The sequence below is a fragment of the Alosa pseudoharengus genome, unplaced genomic scaffold (genome assembly GCF_046254945.1).
Source record: "Alosa pseudoharengus isolate Yale_2024_CS ecotype anadromous, Long Island Sound unplaced genomic scaffold, YU_APseudo_1.1 YU_APseudo_1.1_scf_5, whole genome shotgun sequence".
Taxonomy (NCBI): Eukaryota; Metazoa; Chordata; class Actinopteri; order Clupeiformes; family Clupeidae; genus Alosa; species Alosa pseudoharengus.
The window spans coordinates 18,997,093-19,017,847 of record NW_027468837.1 but is presented as its reverse complement, the minus strand read 5'-3'; the positions used below and the strand labels follow the sequence as shown (position 1 = coordinate 19,017,847).

General features: G+C 42.7%; 1 protein-coding gene across 1 annotated transcript in view; it reads right to left on the bottom strand.

Moving 5' to 3' along the window:
• cdh22 (cadherin 22) overlaps positions 1 to 18,190 on the bottom strand; it is a 125,767-nt gene extending 107,577 nt beyond the window's left edge. Inside the window, exon 1 of the mRNA XM_076267344.1 lies at positions 18,111 to 18,190. The gene's annotated coding sequence lies outside the window, so the exon portion shown is untranslated. The remainder of the gene's footprint in view (positions 1 to 18,110) is intronic.
• Positions 18,191 to 20,755: the final 2,565 nt, after the last annotated feature.

The following is a 20,755-nucleotide window of genomic DNA, read 5'->3' as shown; positions in this document are numbered from 1 at the left end:
TATGCACATTTTCCACTCTATGTTCTAGAGCACATTTTGATAAGTGTCTGAAAATAACATGATACAGCTGTCTCCTGTTGAATCAGAATGACTGAATGGCATTCTTCTCTGATAATGAAGCAATTGTCTACATTCACAATATTTATTTGAATTCTATCCTCATTATGCACAAGGGCATTTCAGGTTTTAGAAAGCGGAGTGACTGTACTAATCCAAGCACAAGAAAATATAAAAGAGAGAAAAAAATCATAAGAATGTGCAACTTTTCAATCAAATGTGAGCGGACAAACATTTTTTCGAAGAACGAAACCCAGTGTCTTGCGAGCGATTTCCACTGAGCAGCTTTTGTCAGGCTGCCACGGTAAGCTGGATCATCATGTCATTTGCTGATTAGGCCTTTGTCAAGTCGCTGTCGCCTGAACGGGGGCCATGCGAGCTGATCCGAGGCACTGCCCCGTTCCAAAGCGCTGCCATTCCATGGGCACGGCTCCTTTTCAAATCCTGCCAATCCACTCTCGCTCCCCCTTTTCCCTGCGTTTGGGGAAGAACGGCGGTGGCGGCAGTGGTGGCTGTGGACGCACGGCGATCCCGTGTCACGCACGTGTGCTGCCTCATGGTTTTGAAAACTGCGTAATTTCTGAACAAGGGCTCCCATGATAGCTCTCTGCTTTGAGTAGCAATTAATGCTTTTTCTTGCTCACTGGCTTGTCAAACGCATTAATCTGTGGCTAGGGAGACTGCTGAAGTGAGAGAATGAGATGGAGAAAGAGAGAGAGACAGAGAGAGAGAGAGAAAGAGAGAGAATGAAGAGTGAATAAAAATCAAGGAAGGACAGGATTTTCCCCCCTTTTGTCCAGACTAAAAACAGCTCTCTTCCTCTGCAACATATGTATTGTATCATATACAAGTAGTATTACACAATACAACAATGTAATTTGTCCCACATAATCGAACTCTGACAGAATCTTTGCAGAGTAGAACAGTACTGTAGGTCAGAGGTAAAAATGTCAAGGCAAGAATTAGGTTGTGACGAAGTTGGATCAAACCCATTTTGGTAACCTCCTGTCTAAGAACAATCTGATGAGAGCTAACTTTCTTTTGGGACCAAAATGATGTTAATTTGAATGTTTTTGAGTAAAACAGGAATATGCACTTGCAAGGAAATAGCCCATAGCATAGCCTTGTGGACAAGCTTATTACGTCAAAGTAAGTTGTGATTTAAGGAATTTTGGTCCCCAACGACAGTTTACACACACTATTAAAAAATAAACCCTGGATTGTTCTTTGGTTTCCTTACTCACCCACATAAGTTTCTGTGGGCTGTATTTTCGGTCACCAGCGCATGGCGTAAAGTTCGTTATTCACTGGCGCGAAGTTGAATTCGTTATTTTGCACCTTTATTTTTTAAGCATTGCGCCCAGGGGTGTGGCAATTAACAACCTAGGGAGGGACCTGGCGCATTGTCTAAAAATCGCTATCATACACCACCTAAACCTGGTCAGAAGTCAATGGCGAGTTGTTCATATGCTATTTTAAGAGCGCATGTCAACAGTCATATTGGCAGGTGCACGCACCATCCTTCTATCATTCATGAACGCACACCAGCGCACGTCCATGCAAAGCATTACAAATTGCAAGATTACAATGGTAAACATAATTAGAATAAAGATATTACGAAATACTGTACATCTCATGATGAGTAGTTATTCACCATCATTTGCAAATTGGTAATGACGGTTAAAAGTGATTAGGGGAGAGGCGAGAGACACGTATGGAGCACAGCTGAAGACGCACTGTCACGAGATATAAGCAACTCCTCTGCAGGATAAATGTTGTTTTATTCAGTCATTTGAGCAACATTAGGGTAAGTGTTGCTTTTTCCAGCCTATGTTTTCGATGGTAACCCATTGTCAGTCAATAGTGAAAGTAACTGCATATAACTGTCTTGTCGTTGACTGACTCCTTGGTGAAGTTAGTTTCACTTTGCCAATGAGTTCAAATAATAGACGAGTGCAAATGCGTGAAGGCTATGCTAGGTTTTAGTAAAGCATGGTTTAAGAATGACTATTCCATACGGTCTCGCAAGCAGCCTCCTTCAAATGCGCCGTTGAATGCTAAAATACCGATGCATTTATTTGACATATCGCGCGTTGCGCCGTTAAAGGGAATGACAGATGTCATTCTCATTGGTTTAAAATGATGTTACGCCCCAAACACACCCATATGACTGATTAAAAGACCTAGGAACACCTTGTTACGCCATGCGCTCCACTTTTGAGAACGAAAACCCTCCCAATGTGAACTGGACATCCTACTAAATTTGAATAGACTTTTGACGAGTGACGATGCACTTTAGAATGTCATGATAGGGCCCTGTGTGTTTATTCAAACCAAGTTAATAATAAAAAAAATAATCCCCAGTCAAACTTCTCCATTCCATTATGGCTCCCATAAATGAACGCTATTGTGAAACCCACGTTGGTCCACCCTCTCTGATCAATAGAGAAAAGCAATGGCCAGTAACTCAAGTCTAAGCCTCACAGGTGCAGACTGGGTCGACTCAACAGATAAAAGTAAGGCCGGAGCCTTGACCTTGATCCTTGTGAGATAGAACAAAATTCTTTGTCCTCAGATTGTGCGAAAATAACAACAAAGTGATCAAACCCAGGAAAAATAACAAAATGTCTATTTCACCATCTGTGACCATTTTGAGTGACCATCTGAGCATATTAAGAAAATGTGGCAAATCTTGGCCAGATTATCTGGGACAGCAAGAAACATACACTTAACACACTTCACAAACACACACACACACACACACACACACACACACACACACACACACACACACACACACACACACACACACGTAATACAAACTGAATGCACACACTTAATCAGGAATAAAAGATGAATTGTCTCAATATTTTAGGAGACGTTTAGCTGTGGCATAGGCATACTGGAAGTTCTGGGCTTTGAACTGGAGGTAAAAGGCAGGTTCATCCTTTGCTCAGACAAAAGGGATTTTAATAGCCCCTTGCATCATCTATTCTGATTTATGTTGTAGGCTATTTTAGTCAAAGAGGGTGGATTGCAGGAGCTGGGTATCTGAGTTAGGTTAGCATGCTATTTCAAGGTTCAGATTTAGAGAAGGCAGCAGAGCTGTAGCTTATCAAGTTTTTACAGACTGAACACAGGGCTATACAGCATACTGGCTAAACTTCACTATAAAGGCTTATAGCATGATCAACATCAGCATTCCCTTGCCTTGTTGTTCCCATGGCCTCACCTATGCTACATCTAAGTTGCTTGTCGCTAAGACGCTAAGACCCTGTACCCATGGGCGGATTATGAACTTTCGGGCCCCTGGGCCCAGATGTATTAAGGGCCCCCCACTAATTGTCACATATGTGGGAGGGGGGGTTTGGGGGTCCTCCCCCAGAATTTTTAAAATTTGTTTGATGTGATTTCCTGTATTCTGGTGCATTTTGGGGATGGCCAATACTACATTCAATCAGATTCATAGCCTACATCCTGATTTGTTGATATTGAGGCAATGATTCCATGCAAAAGCTTGGGCTTCAGGGCCCCCTGACCCCATGGGCCCCTGGGCTTGGGCCCGGTAGGCCCGTGCAGTAATCCATCCCTGCCTGTACCCCTGATGTTGGAACATGACCATATAACATCACGTTTTCCTGTATTTAATGATTGCATTATTCCCCTAGTCTGACCCGTTTTGATAATCCCACATTAAACTGTTACTGATGCCACAACAAAAAAGCATTTCATAAAGAATTGCCTACTTGGAGACGCATATTCATATGGGTACAGTTAGCCTGTAGTTAGTAAGCCTGAAAGCATCGGAGGCAGGGAGCCAACTATGTCAAGCAAGAACATCATGGGTATTACTGCATGCATGCATACACACACACACACACACACACACACACACACACACACACACACACACACACACAAACACACACACACACAAACACACACTCACACACACACACACACACACACACACCCGCACATACACACACACACACACACAGGCACACCCGACAGACAATCTCCTTAAAGAGGCAAAGAGATAAGGAGATTCATATGGGTGCCATTTCATCTCTCGTCTCGTTGCACAATCATTTCAAGAGCTCATTGCATAGACTGACCAGCACGTGCTTTATGGCTGCAGCGGGATATTGGGAGGCTAGGTCTTTCATTAGGTACAAATAATCACAGTCATTGCAGAGGCCATTACTCGAATAAACAAGATAATGACACAGGCCAGAGGAAAGTCACTCGGAAGATTTATCTCAAGGATATGTAGAGGTTTTCCGACCCATCGACACAGAACATGAAATTAATGTAAAAGGTGATGGCCCTCGGGAGTGATTTATCGTTTGTTGCTATATCCTTTGTGGGATGCATTAATAATCTAAGGCCAGTAAACATGGAGCATGGCCTACTATTTTTATGTATTAACCCAAAAAATAGCCTAATGCCACCGAAAACTTTGCCATTGCCATGGACACTGAAAGCCTGGGCATATTATAAGGCATGGGGTTAAGAAAGGCTGTTATAAGGCTCAATTTAAATTGCTTGTGCATTGAGCATTTAATTTGAAATAAGAAATTCAATGTACACTACCAGTCAAATGTTTTAGAGCCCCATTGTTTTATTGTTATTGTAATTGAAACAGTTCAAGTCCAGTAAAAGCTGTACAGTACACTACCAGAGGTAGAAAAGCATTTAGACTAAAGTAATTTCAGAGCTTTAAAATGGCTCTATCTCAATGTGATATTCCCTTGTTAAAGGATAAAAAATAACAAGTGTTTGGGTGACAGCTTTTCTACAGTAATTAAAGTAAATTAAGTCTTGAAAGTTGATGCAAACAATTCCTACAGGTGTCCCGGGTTTTGCCAACTTCTACCTATAAATCCTCTATCTGTATTAGAACTATGTTAGCGACAGTGACTGCTGGTACCTTAAAAGGGGCCTGTCTCTCCATTAGAGAAATGCCAAAGTCAAAGGTTCCTCCATCATTTAAAAGCTCTTATGAAGGAGAGGAAACTCAGGAGGGGGGAGCAGACCCTAAGCCACAACCGAATCAGACGAGAAGTCTGCCAGAGTCAACACTGTAAGTGACGGGTGGCTTGCAGGACAACAGCTTCAAGCACAGCTTAACAGTGGTCGAAGTAAGTCAATATTAGTTTCCAAAGAGAAGACTTTGAGCTGCAGATTTGACAAGTCGACTGGCAGTAAGAAAGCCATTGCTAAAATGGAAACATGAAAAAAAAGGCTTGTCTAGGACATGAGGTACTATAGGTGGACTACAGAAGACAATAATCAGGCCTTATAAGGGCTGAACATTTAGAGCGATGAATCAAAATCTTCATGAAATCTTCTGTTCATTACACAGGGGTTTTGTACACTGTCAGGTAGGTAAAATGATGGTTGCTCAGTGTGGGACACCAACTGTCGAGTATGGAGTAGGAAGTGTGGTCTCAGGCGCTTCTGCTCGATCCAGAGTCAGCATCAATTTGCATAAAGTGACTGGCACCCTGAACTAAAAGGGCAAGCACAGCATTTTGCATTTTATCTTCTAGTCAAAGCCAAATTGGTCAGCGGTTGATCCTCCAAGCAAGATAATGGCCCAAAACATACCTCCAGAATATGTCAATGACTAGAAATGAGACTTCAAATCATAAAAAGGCCAGCACAGTCTCCTGACCCAAACCTCATCAAGCTGGTTTGGGGTGAAGAGGACAGAGGTGTGAAAGCAAAGCAACCAGCCCCCTTATGATGTTCATTTTAAATCAAGTCAAACCTTCACTTATCTTACTTATCTTAATCTTCTGCATTGCAAACCCCTTGCCAGTCTATTAAGACACACTTGCTTGGCAAAGTAATTGCACAACACTCCTGAAAGCAACATCCATCTATTGTTTGACTATCTCAGCCATTTTATGTAAATGTTGCTCTTAACAGAAATTAGATTTGGTTCATATTCCAAATACACCTTGTGATGGATGGGGAAAGCTGTAATGCTTCTCTGAGCAATATTAGGGGGAGTACCCAGGGCCAATTGGGTTGACATGGTTCCAAATAAGACCTGAGGTGTTTTTCTCCTTTAATGGAGGAGGGGGCAAAGCAAGAACTAACAAATAACTGGCCGGCAGCATAAGCAAATGACTCTAAATGTAGAGGTAGGGAGCAGACTGGTAAACATCACAGTCACTTACCTTCCTTACATGTCATTTTCCAGAGTAGTCTGAAAATAACATCTGAGTTTAAGCCTCTGCTGTGATGGGAAAGTTTACTGCATAACTAGACAGAGAGGAGACGTGCAACTAGGTAAACTAGTGAACGGACCCAGAGCATTGTGAAAATCCGCCCATTACCACAAACATACAACAGAGTTACGCAACTCCTCTGACACACAAGAACACTGGCCCTTTTCCTTCGCTCCCTTACTCTCCTTTTGTACACTACAGCTGTTAGTGAATCTTTTTCAGGAAGGAAAGCAAAAGACTGCCCTAGATTTTCCTACTTTTTAAGTGCCCTATGATGGAAGGGTAGAAAAGTATATAGAAGCATGTTTGTGTAGTGTGTGTGTGTATGTGTGCGCGCACACATGTGTGTGCGTACTGCACATGAGTGAGGTTGGTGTGTGTGAGAGTGTGTGTGTGTGTGTGTATTTGCATGTGTGTGTGTGTGTGTGTGTGTGTGTGTGTGTGTGTGTGTGTGTGTGTGTGTGTGTGTGCGTGCGCGTGTGTGTGCGCGTGCTGCGCATGAGTGAGGTTGGTGTGTGTGTGTGTGTGTCTGTGTGTGTGTGTGTGGTTGGGAGGGGAATGGCTTAGTTCAAAAAGGGATTGACCACCCAAAATCAACCTCGTTGATTCAACCAAGTTCTAAAAGGGTGTCAGATTGTGACCCTACTTGATTTTTCAGAGGATCGGGTGTCACTGTTCGCTACAAGCCCAGGTGGTGGCATGAATAATGGATCTGCCACAGGGCAGCGCCCCACTGGGACCTGCCTGCCTGTGTGTGACCAGAATTACCGATGCACCATTAACAGCCAGTGATTCATGAAGGAGGCAGACTCAACAGGAAATGCTATTAGCTAACTGGGCAGAAATTACATACTAAGATGGAACACCCTGTGCATCCAGGTTGTGTTTAGAAAACACAAGTTGTGATTGTGGGAGCAAGAGCCAAAACAAGAGAGAAGAAAGAAAGAAAGAAAGAAAGAAAGAAAGAAAGAAAGAAAGAAAGAATGCATTAGCTTGTATAGCCACAGAGAGAAATTCCTGTCAGTGAACCACAAGAGCAACTACTAGACCTAGCTCCTTCATTTCACCCCATATACTGTGATATCTTTCTTCTCCAACAGTAACTACACAAATATGAATTCAATGCAATTACAACCTTCGAGGGAAAAGACAAGTCATGTTTCTGTGTGATTGAACTTATCTTGTTGGTAGTTCACCCAGGCCTAATTCTCAAAGGATCAATCTTGTTGCTGACACAATATTTAATTTGAGGGACAGTGAGGGAGTGCAGCAATCAGCCCAGGTGGGCACATCTTATTGAAAAATCAGCCTCTTGTATGTTAACCGCGCTCTTGATCACTGAAGGTAGACATTCAGATTGAATACTATTAGCTCTGGGACTGTTAGCCATGGGAAAGTCATTAGTTTTATTCTGCCTCTACTCAAAGCACAGCTCTGAATGGACACTTCAGTAGATACCATTACCTTGGATTGCATATTCGTTTCCAATATGACACTGAACCCATTCAGTAATTTAGGAGACAACTTCTATCTAACGCTTGCTAAATATACAGTCCTCTAAGGTTAACCATACATTAAAAGACTCCCCTGGTGTGAAAAACGATTGGAGATACATTAAACATCTGTGAAACGGAGACCCCCTTTCTGTGAAGTTGGCAGAAAAACAATTAAAAGATTGGACTCCCCACAAAGCCCAAACTGTGCTGAGCAGCGAGCGGCAAGCCGGAGACAGGAGGAGCGGGAGCGCGGCACAGCGAGGGGCAGGCGGAGGCATCAGTGCACCCAGGAAACGGGCTGGGGCCGTGGGATCGACCGACCGCCCGCCCGCCCGCCCGCCCGCCCGCCCGGCACAGAACAGAACTGCTCCAGATGGAGCTCCTCGCACTGTGTGCACTCGGCACAGCCAAACACATACAGCCTCATGCCTCAGAGAGAGAGAAAGAGAGATGGAGAGAGAGAGAGGGGGGGGGTGGTGGAGAGAGGGGGAGTGGAGAGAGAGTGAGAGTGAGAGAGCAAGAGAGAAGATGAAGAGGGAGAGAAAGTGGGAGAGAGTGGGGAGGGTGGAGAGTAAAAGAGAGAGAGATAAAGAGATAAGTTACTGGTACTGAGGGAGAGGCAGGGGGTGAGGAAAGGGAGTGTGTGTGGGCTGGGCTCACTGTTTAAAATATAGTGAGAGGAGAGAGTGATGAGACATGGCTTGGAGGGCTCCAGACTTTGACTTAGTCAAGATTGGTGACCATCATTCAATCCCTTCCCCTATCCTCTGCATGATGGGTTTGCCGAAAATAGTGTCAAAAAAAAGGTTGACATTCTGCTCTGCAAATATACATCAGCTCAATGTACATGCTGACAGACTTGCTTTAACGTAAATCAAACGCAGAACACTAATCAACAAGCTTCCATCTCAAATTTCCCATCTCAAAACCACACGATTGCCGGCCTGTCTAATACAATGGCTGTCTGAGACACTGGACCGGAAGGGTTCCGTCTGTCACTCTCTGAATGCGAGACAAAAATGACTATTTACATCTCACTTTCTCATCAACCCCTCTTTCCCTCCCTCTATCCCTCCATCCCTCCCTCTCTATCCCTCCATCCCTGTCTCTCACACACAGACGGTACGTTCCATTTCTACCTGAGTTCCCTCCCCTTCAGGATAAATAAACGTATAATAAGATATAAACAAACTGCCTCATGAGTGTGACATTTGGAGAGGCTGGGAGGGATGGGAGTCGTACTACAGTACGGTCGGACAGTTGAGGTTTTTACTGCCACGTGCGGTTATCAATGGGGGCTGTTGGGTGCTTGTCTATAATGAGCTGTTTATCAGCTTATTACAGACGGCCTGTGAACATAAATCATACAACAGTAAACAGGCCTGGGCAATGGTATTACACTGCACCTTGCCCGATAGGGCTGTAATTAAACGGGGCCAACTCTTATCTTCACAAGTGGAATTATGTCATTTACTTCAGGACCTTGTAAAATAGCCTCCCCAAACCAATTATGGGAAAGACCATATATACCTCTCTCAAATGTCATTTTCATTTCGGGTTCAAGTTGTGTTGACTGCTATTACAAAGGTCAGAATTAATCAAGGAACCCATCTAGGGTGGTGGTACTTCTCATCCGAAGAATCATGGTAAGACATGTCTTCCTGGCCTTATTGGATAATTAGAGAACACCTCATCATGAATCCTTTCAAGAGACGATTAAGAAAGGGGAAATATGCTGCCTATGGCTGAGTACATTTCCCCAAATAGTGAACTCATTTCAAACATTCACTTGGTATGTTTATGTTTCTTCTGAACGATGTTCTCTTGGGGCTAATTGCATCGAATTGCTAGAGGGCCTAAACAAACTCCATAGATGTTAGATTCATGTACCTTGCTTTCATGTTCTGTGTGCCTTTTTATCCCATAAACCTACTTTCCTACACATTGCTTTGAACAGAACCATTACTGCTTGTTTAACTGCTGAATATATAACCTACCCATAAGCATGTTTAGAAGTTAATAAGCAACTTCACAAAATGTACAAATCAGTAAACCTCTTCCAAATGGGGATATCTCACATTTCTTTCTTATTTCATACATTAACATGAAGAGCAAGAGTAAACATATTTGAAAACATGAATAAATAACTGGATTTATGATTGAAGAGGAACGGTGTCAGAGACCCTCTGCTCTGTACACCAGCTGAATAATTTAGGTGAGGCCTGACTCGTGCTTTGGGCCGTCTCCTATTCGTAACAATCCTTCGCTCAGTGCTGGCACAGGGACAGCGGTCTCCACACACAAAAGGCTTTCTAGAGGGAGAAGAATGCGATTTCTGAGTCGAGTCGAGGAAAGAGCCCAAGAAGAAAAGAGGAAGAGAGAGGAGAGAGAGGAGGCCACGGAGATTAGAGTCATTCCCAGCTGAAAATCCACCTTTTTCCCTATTCCAATCAGGCGAAAGCTCTCCGAACTGGGACAATTTCACAATCCGTGGCTCAGGAGAATTGTTGTGTCTCGTGGGTATTAACTTACAAAGCCCATTATGCGGTGGAAACAAAGGGGGGGAAGCCAAGCCACGGCAACTTGTCACGGCATGGCACCACGGGCTTAATCTCACAAAGATATGTATCATCAGGACAAATCCCACCGTGGACTCAGATTAAATCCATGCAGCTGTGCACCATTAAAAACAGATGTGCCACTGTCATATCATAACTTATTTACATCCAGGAGCATGTACTGTGTCATATACACTCTCTGCCTCTCTCTCTCTCTCTCTCTCTCTCTCTCTCTCTCTCTCTCTCTCTCACACACACACACACACACACACACACACACAGAGAGAGACACACACATGCAACACATAATGATGACCTACATCTGAGGTGAAAAGTGTTACAACATGAATCAATGAATGTAAGAGGTGAACATTTTCAATGAATTATTTAAAGCCCTACAGTATCAGACATGCTTGTCCACCCACATATATACATGATCCTAAACGGAGAAACCCACAGGCTTCAATACCAGCACACAGTACACATACTTACTTAAATTTCCCCTTGGGGATCAATAAAGTATCTATCTATCTATCTATCTATCTATCTATCTGTCTATCTAAATGGTTAATATACAATCAGTGAATCAGAATGAGTCTACAACTGCAGGTACACTCTAAACAAAAGGACAGAAGAGAAGAGAACACACACCCGCTAGCGCTGGTGCACACACACAGTCTGCCAGAGTCGCCTCGAGGGCCTGTCTTCATCTTCTCAAGGTCTGCAGCAGTGCCCATCACAGAGAAACAGCAGCCAAAGCTCAGGTAGGAACCTCCTAAGAACAACATGACAGACATCTATGCTTCCAAAGGCTCGCTGCTTTGGCGGCTGTGCTTTCAGCCCGCGCCTCCGTCGCCGAAAAAAACGGCCAATCCGGAGAATCCGGAATTTCTGCCTCACTCTCCTCTCTCGCACCTCCCGCTCTCCAGGCACTCAGCGGCTCTTGTTAGTGCGCGGCAGGCTCCACTCACTGGCTCGGTCCCACGCAGAGGCCTCGCTCGCTCACGCAGCCTCCCCGCTCACGCTCACGCTCCCGCTCCGCCCAGGTAAAGAGAGTGAGCTGGAGCTGGAGCCTGCGGCAAGCTGGAAAAATGCATCCAAACCAGCAGGACTCTCCTCTCCTCTACACAGCCCCTGTCAAGTGTTTTTTTTTTGTCTTGTTTGGGGGGTGGGGGTGGGGGGTTGAAAATGTTTCTTGTTGGGAGACCATATCAGCTACAGCTTTTAAGGACAATAGAAGATTTGGGTGATTTGGGCTTATTTGAAATTCTATGAATCATTGCCATAGTAAAGTAGGGTATGCAAGGATAAGTGTGTGAGTCGAATAGGTCTCACCAAGCACAATTTGTAGAAACTACTTTAAATGATGCATATCTGGAAATGGCTCAGGCGCACACACTGAATGGCCAGCACTATGCAGTGCTTGACAAAGCTCTCCATGATTCCCCATTAGGTGAACCTAGGGAGGGAAAAGGTTGCTCTTGTTTGAAGCGGGGAGAGGACATGTTGTCCTGAAGTGGACTGGCGACCCGCGACTCTCCAAATGTCACGCCATCAAAGCCAACACCGGCAGACACAACGCACTAAAAAGCCACCCTCGTGAATCTGACGACAGTGTTCTAGCCGCCAAGCGCGTTTGACAGATAAATGAATAGGGGTGTTTTTCTGCCCATGTCTGGGTGATTGTGGGGGGGGGGGGGGGCAGAGAGAAGAGCCGAAGCCCATTCCAATGTAGCAGACCAATAAATGGGGGTGAGGGGACAGATGTCGTGATGATAAAAAAAAAAACTACGGGATGCCAGGGATCAACAGCAGAGTGTCCAGTGGAACAGCACATGCGAAATAAAGGAACGTCCTCCAGGGACTGAAATACTGAACACCACTCAACAGCACTGTGGCAGCAGTGGCAACCCAAAAATGAATCACCACTCTAATATCCTCCCGCTCTCCCTGTGGACTGAGGTGAATAGTGTGCAATAATTCAATCGGCTGGTAAATTATTTGAGATTACAACTCTCTTTCTAGGATACTGCAGGCAGTCTGAACAAACAAACACACACATACACACACACACACACACACACACACACAAACACATATATATATATATATACACATAGACAGACTGGCTAAAAAATTGAGAAGTGAGTGGATATTTGATGGCTGAACTCTCTACCTGACCATGAGGTCAGTTGAATGACAGCCAGTCAACTGTATCGGACTGTGGCAGGGCCAGCCAGGGGCTGCCTGAGGGGCTTTGGTCATAAAGTCTCCCCCAAGACAGGCCAAACTCCTCTCTAATACCTGCAACCAGCCTTGGACGGGGGAGCCTGGTGCACTGGTGAGCTGGTCCTGTTTGTCTACCACAGCCTCCTTTACTCTCTCCATCCGTTTGAGCTAAATCCCCAGGTCTCAAGCCACTGCATGACCACCTTGATTCGGCTGCTATGCATTATTCAACACTATTCAAACTTTCAAACTTAGAATGGGGCTGTAAAAAAAAAACCCTGTTGTAAAAGAGAGTGGGTGATGCTGGTAGGTCCGGCATTCCGGCTTTTACGAACCCAGCTGTGAAATGGGCAGAGATGTGAGGCTGTTACAGGCAGCCATGTAAGGTCATAGGTAATTTTACCAAATCACACACAGCGTCCTTTTTGCAGAGCAAATTTTGACGTGGACGTCTGAACGACATATGATGTTCACACACAAGGCACCATGGCAACTTGCATCTCCCGTCTTTCGAAAGAACACAGATTTTATCAGTTACACTGGGAGACAGTAAAGGAAGGGAAAAGTGTATCTCCAGTCAGCAGCTCAATAGCAAATGCCAGCATCAAAATCCAAAGATACATTGCCATGGTAACACTCTACTTGGTGGCTGCCATTGGAAAACACATTATTATACTAAGGCACTAAATGTGCAGAGGGAGGTAATTACAAAAAGCATTTAATGACTAACTTTGCCAGTGCATAATGGCAAAAATAATACAGAAATGCACTTGTCTGTGCTACAGAATCACTAGCAATTAACTATTCAATAATTTTCTTTATACATTTTCTTTCCCGCTTCCCATCCAGCCAAGATAGTTACCTAAAGCAGTATAGCTCAAAGGTGGTGTAAGATGCTATATGCACCACCAGACTGTGGTACATTTATGGGCATATATAAAATAGATGACACTAAGCTACAGACTAAAGGATCCTTTGGAATCTCAGAGGCTTTGCATATTTCACAGCCTTATACCATTTGTGATTACATGTCTGACCAGAAAGACGATATCCCGTATATATTCCAAAAACTAACTTTTACAGCATCTTCAAATAACTAATATTTTCAACTGAATGTGAAAGTGCACTGGTTACAAAATCTGAAAGCTATTTTCAAAATTACTACTTCATTACTATTGTATAAACTTCTGTAAGCGGTCAGTCAGTTGATTCTGCCACCTGTTTTAAATTAACCAGACTCAAAGTCAGAAAGCAACCAGCCTGATTTGTCAACAGAAGAGCTTATGTAAGGCCTCTTTGAGAAAAATGCTTATTTCAAACAAAACAGTCATAAATATATCTGGTAATTCACTTCACTTAATGACATCATCAGTTACAACAAAAATAAATCAACAGTGTTGAGAACATTTGGGCATCATAAAAAAAAAACATGAGGTACAGTATGGTCTTACAGTTTAATCCTTCAAAGTTCTTGAAGAGGGAAAATTCAATAATTGTGTCCTTGGATTCGGTTGTGGTTTTGGGTAATGACACTAAATTGAATTAGAAACCAATTCTAACCATAACAATACAATTCAATCAATACAACTTTAAAAAATGTCCAAAGGAAAAAAAGACAGTGATGTTTCATTTGGCAACAGTCTTAAAGTTTCCGCTATGTCAAGCACATCTTCATTCCTGGTGCCAGTATCAATAAATAGCGCTGAAATGTAATGTATTGGTTGTCCTGTGTTCGACACTGTCCATCTGTAGAGTGCACCATAAGAGGTATGCTTTTTTTTCCTTGCATGGACCCTGCATCAACCAATATGAGACGTCCATTTCCAGTAAATTACTGGAATAAAAATATACCTACAGTAATTACAATTATAACACTTTTTTGTGTGTTGACACCAAAACGTCAAACATTGTTTGGGTACCTGGGTCACATATCTTTCTTATACCTTATCCAAAAAATGTAATACAAACATCTTTGAAGAAAATCATTAAGGGTCATAAGAGAGTGTCTCAGTATGCCTTTACTGCAGTACATACACACACCACTGCAGTACAATATGGGATACACACATGAAAGCTACCTTGTTTAAATCTTGCTGTTGATCTTGCTGTGTGGCTCTTAGGCTTTATCCCAGTTTCTTTTGATGTATGTATGATGTAATGATTCATTAATTAATTTGCCTTTGAACATACACATGTGAGGAAAGGCATACAGAGCTTAAAACGTTAGAGATAGCTACCATATGGTACAGAAAGTCGGAAAAAAAGCATTGTGCATCTTGACCATACAGCTCAACAATTCCTAAAAACAATCTCTCCATGCTCACAGATTTCTCCATGCTTTGCTGGTCAATGATAATGACATCAACCACACAGGGACAGCATCGTCAATCCGTGGCCCCTTGCTGTGTGAATTGCTGGCTACTGAGCAAAGGGGGAGGAAATCATGCCATCCTGTTATTAAATCCAGACTCATTTCAACTATAGCAGGGAGAACAATGACAGATACAACAGGAGAATAACAGGGGAATAATGACAGACCTGCTCACCACTCTCTCCACGCTTACTAACTAACTCCCCACAATCCTCAGTCTAATATAGCAATCAATAGACTGGAGGAAGCGGGAAGAGTGCATTCTGACAGAGATTTATTCCTTTTTAATTTTCTGGGAAGGCTATGTGTGCCTATTGCAGGAGTGCAGTGAATATTTAGTGAGGCAATGTAAGATGGAGATGTAAAACAGGGTAAAAATCGGGAAAAATCGGAAAAATAAAATCAGTTTCCTGGTCACACCACACACACCCTGCACTTTCTGGTGAAATGAATTGTGACATTAAACCATGCCGAACAAAGTTGTGGAAAAATAGAAACTGGAGGGGAAAAATCTCATCGCCACTTGAATGAATGAATTCTCACAGAAAGCAGAAAGAAAGGCTTTCCGAGGCCGGCAGAAGACACTGGATGAAACTGATGTGTGATTGCAACACTGTGGATAATTGAAGTAAAGGTCCACACACCGGAGGGTCTTGCAGCAGATGCCAGGCTATGGCACTGGGGGTGGGGGTGAACTTAACCACAGGCCCAGATCAATTAAACAGCCTAATAGACTTCTTTCCAGGAGCCATAAAACCTCCCTCATTTGTAACCCGTATCTGTCATCTTTACTGCGCCCATGGCAAAATCCATCAGTTCACCCCCCCACCCCCCATGCCCCTCTCCCCTCCTGGCAAAGGTTTACCCCTTAGACAGTAAATGGTAATCAATGCCATCCATGGTGCACTGCTTCATCACAACTATTTCATTAGAGGCTTAGCATTTCTGAAAATAATTATGCCAATTTTGAGACTGCTGTGCAACTCCACGCATCCAACCAAAGTTTATAAATCATAGAAACATACATATAATGCATTGTGTTGTTCAGTTAAAGCATCTTGAAACCATCTACTATTTATATTGACAGAAAATGCCCACCCATGAGGATGTATGGTGCATTGCATATGAACTCAATACTGTATATCTCAATGACAACAATGGAAGGTCTATCACAGCCACCACCACATATGAGGAAACATATGAGGACAAAAATAGGGCAGCATGTATCAACAGTATGTAAATAAGCAACTATTGTCCTTTTCATTAGCAATCCCCATCAAATATGAGTGCATAACATGCCTCTAAATCTCTATCTCTGCAACAGGATTTGCATTAGAGTTGTCTAATCCTGGGATCTAGGACTTGCAGTGCTGTCTGCCACAAGCTGAGCATCTGTCTTTAATTGGATAATCTAAGGCATTGATTGGGTGAGAGGCCCTTTCCGTGGGTTTCCAAAGGCCAATAAAGCACTGGGTAATGGTCTACTGTGAGAACAAGCAGACACTGAGACCCTGTGGAATTGCACTGGGACACCTCTGACCTAGACCAAGGGCACAGTGTAGTAATCCCTAATGTGAGAATATAGCCCTACAGTCAAGAGTGACAAAAACATTTTCACACACACACACACACACACACACAGTGAGAGGGAGAGAGAGAAAGAGAGAAAGAAGTACGCAAAACACACAGAAGCACACACTGCATTGCAAACCCTGAGAGAATCTACATGATTCATAAACACATCTCAGGTTTTAAATGATCTCGTACAGACATCAGGATGCAAAGTCCTCATGGCCAATCACCCTTATACAGCCAGAGTCAGCCAGCGTGTTACAGCCAAACCTTCAGACGGCCATGAGAGAGATGACCGTTAAAATTAAAGGAATGTGAAATGATAAGGCACCCGAGTGAAGCAATGACAATATCTTACTCAATGAGACCGTTCCCTTTACTGTAAAACACTGTACGCCGAACACACTGTTTCATCATATATTTTACAATAGATTTTACCAGTACCATAGATAAAGGGCTGTATGCGTTATAACCCTTCTGACTACAAAAATAACTGAATTAATGGGGAAATCAATAGTATGCAAATATAATATAGTGAAATGTCACAACAACCAAGACATTAAGAAATTCCAGACCCACAAGGTGTTGGACAGACTAGGCATCATAGCACACAAATCATTCTCATATTCGAACACGTTAGTTTGTCTAAATATCATATTGTCAGGCAGCTAGTATCGGAATATACAGAGATGTGGTCAGATAATGGAATTGCGCAACAAATGGCTGTGTGGAGTCTTTGCTATTTTATTAAAGAATGCTTGTTTGACTGAACAAAGTAAAAGTCTATCAACTGTCCCCAGTAAACTGTTATATTGAACTCACAGTGGCCATTAGTACAGCTCGGGCAAATTACTGTCGTAGCCTAATGATAAGAATAATTGCAGTTGATGTTTGGCAAGGCAATGGGATAGTGCGCTGCGTGATTTACGGTCTGTCGCCAGCCAAGTTCCGATTCCTAACATTCCAGTTGCCAAACTCATATCGCATTCCCCAACATCACCGCTGACAATATTCAGTGAAACCAAAAAGAGTTAATATTTGCAGAGCCTGCCAGAAATCTGACTGTTTCTGGCCATGCGTAGTCATTATGGTGATGAATCCTTGCCTATATTACAGACTGTATCCTACTTATTCCTAAATTTCACGATGAGCATAATTTTCTCTCTGAGGAGTTAATTCCTTGAAATGCATGCTCTGTAACGTTCATCCGTTAGATAAAAAGTACAACTAGCCCCTTGTAACGCACAACTCATCTCAATAATGTAATGACACAGATGGAATCTAAGATATTACGCTGCCATTGTAAGAGTTGCTAAATCTAAGATGATTAGAGTGTGAAATTATGCTCGGCAACAAGTTACAAATGCGTCTTAATTAAAATATGATGCAACGTTACTCAAATTATACATAGCAAGCACATACATCGCGCATAATAAAACTCAATTTGGCACGATATGGATATAAGAAACCGTTTATCTTTCACTTAGTCCCCACAAGTGCACTACAATTTCTTTAAAGCCAAAAGTCAAAAAGAAATACTTGAAGCCGTGTCTTGCTGTGAACAACAGGCAAACAGAGTTCTTACCTCTCTGGTGCGGGGGTAGCCGCCAGAATTTATTAATTGGTGGGACTGTGATCCTTCCAGCTGGACGTGCTTCTCCAAATTCGGTAGGTTCCTCTATGAGTTGAACTGCAGCGGCGAATAGACTCTATCTACCCTCTGCTGACACCCAAGTGCCGGAGTTTCCTTTTTTGAGAGACTGTGCCCGGCTACGCGCTGCATGCTTAGCCCCTTGTGGTGATGGGGAGAACTGCTTTGTCGGACAGACGAGGACAGCAGTGTACAGGAATGAGGAGGAAGTACCCAATATGCATTTGTAGTCGTAGAAATATGACGTGTTCGCTATTAAACTTCCTCGATAGCTATTAATTTCCGAAGTCCCTGAGTGAAAGACAATGCGGCCCTTGAATGTGAGGCACAAGTGGTAAAATGTGAATTTACATGCAAATTTGCATGTATCTTGCTATTTTAATTCAGCTGTTGCATTCTTTTTGTCATAGCCTAGGTCCCCGGAGAGAAAACGTGGGAAGTGGGTAGGCTTTCTGCCTCTTATTTACTGTGGTCATCCCAGGTTAAGTACCTCACTGAATGGACCTGGATCAATATTTCACCCAGAGGTGAGATCACACAGGCAGGTTGAAGCATAAAGGTGAAATGCTTTCAAAACTTCAGATCCAAACATCACACCAGGCATCAGACATTTCACTCTGGTTACGAGATTGCTTCTCTCATTGCTGAGCTAGACTGGTCCTTTCTTTGATGCCCAGTGAGCCTGTTATCATAATATACTGTAGTGGACAAACTGAGCAGGGGACAGTTGACATGAAGGATGCAATTAAAAATTCCCCCCACTATCATGTCCTTAGAAACCACGGCCCCCTACATTGGTATTCATAATCTGTATTGATTCTGCCATACATTTCTGCTATGTCACAAATGATTTAATATAGTAAAATAAAACAAACATGCACTAGATCATTGCGCCAGTTCATAAATCATCCACTGACTACCAGACACATGTTAGATCCATCTCTTTCACTGTAGCCAGCATTTTAAATATCTTTTCATAAGAATTGCTGACTGTGAAAATGTCTATTGAACATTGCATTTTTTTGTAGGAAAGGTGCTGAAACAGAGGTGTGGGTAATATCTCAAAGCCGCGGTGATGGAAAACACAGACAGGCAACATAAATATCATGAGATCAGTGTGAAACACAGTCACCTATAATACTTCATAAATAAGGCCAAAGAGGAAAAGCAGTTCTAACATGACCATCATACTAAGAATACAAGCAAATTTTCGGGGGGGGGGGGGTTAACTACGATTGTGTAACCGTTGTCAAATTGCTAATGGTGTTTGAAGATTAAAATGATTCTGCACAGTCCTTTTCTCCTCACAATAGTGCAGAGAAAGAATCTTTACCTTATCAAAGGAGAGGTATTGGTTTGAAAATGAATACAGTATTTCAGTGCCCCAACAGAGTCAGAAAGAGATTCCTGATGAAAGCAGTTGTCCTTGCAAGTCACCCTGTGAGCTGTGAGCTGTGCTTTATGCTTCAGTCTTCTTAAGGCAACATCTCTTCAGGTGAATCAGAAGTACTCAGAATATGCTCATGTCAGCTATAATGTCACTAAATCAATTGTAAAATCAGTCAAGTGTATTAGGAACTTTCTGTGCTCTTGAAAGGAACATTATTTTGCAAAAGGGGATTTAATCATATGTGCTTTACTTCCTTTAAAAAAACACCTTCTTTAAAAAAGTCAGACAAGTCAGTCAGTTTTTCTTAAAAAAGTGTACCATGTGACAGTTTATCTCATACTCTTCACTGATTACCGTCACCCTCATAAAGCCGGTATAAACGTTTCAAATAAAGTTGTACCTTTTCAAATGCCTGAAGTTGGTGAAAATCGAATTGACTATTATATGTCCGTCAATTTGAATGATTTTTTCACAGATATTTTCTAAGCCATTCGACCTCAGTTGACCTTTTTTATTTGAAGACCAGAGACAGTGTGCCATGGCCATCTGCCTGACTGTAAAGTGGCTGGCAGCATCCGAAGTAAGCCAAAAATGCAGATCAGAATAAAAACCACACACTGAGTCCTTTATACCAAAATCCTTTCTGCCTGGGGTTGCTTCTAACAGACTTCCATGCCACGAGAGACCTCTAACCACCATGAAAACAGAGTAAAGCTGTTTGTTGCTTGAGACCAAGTATAAATCAAAGAGAGTGTAATATCTTGAAATTCTGGCAGAAAAAAAGAAGAAATCTTTAGAATTTTCATTCCAAACGAAATGAGGAAAAACAAAGTGCAAGAAATGGATACACTCAAACACTACATAATTTATAACACGTCAATGTTGAATCATTTCAAAGAACTGCCATGTCAGTGGGGCACTAGGGCCAAGCGGAGTTATCTGCACGTTGACAGACGCGGGCATTTGAAGTATCAGTCCTATCTTTACTCAGATCGTCTTTGCGTGCACAGAGAACATTAGATACCCCTCTATCGCAGAGATTTCCCCACAGCTACTGGGACTAGCTACAGATAGGGCTGTTTCAGAGACCAAGGAAGTGATAATCTCCTCTGATTCGATTTTATCAGTTTTTTGTGGAGCCGTGATTCTTTCAAAGGTCCCTCAGAGCTATAGCTTGGATCTGAAGATG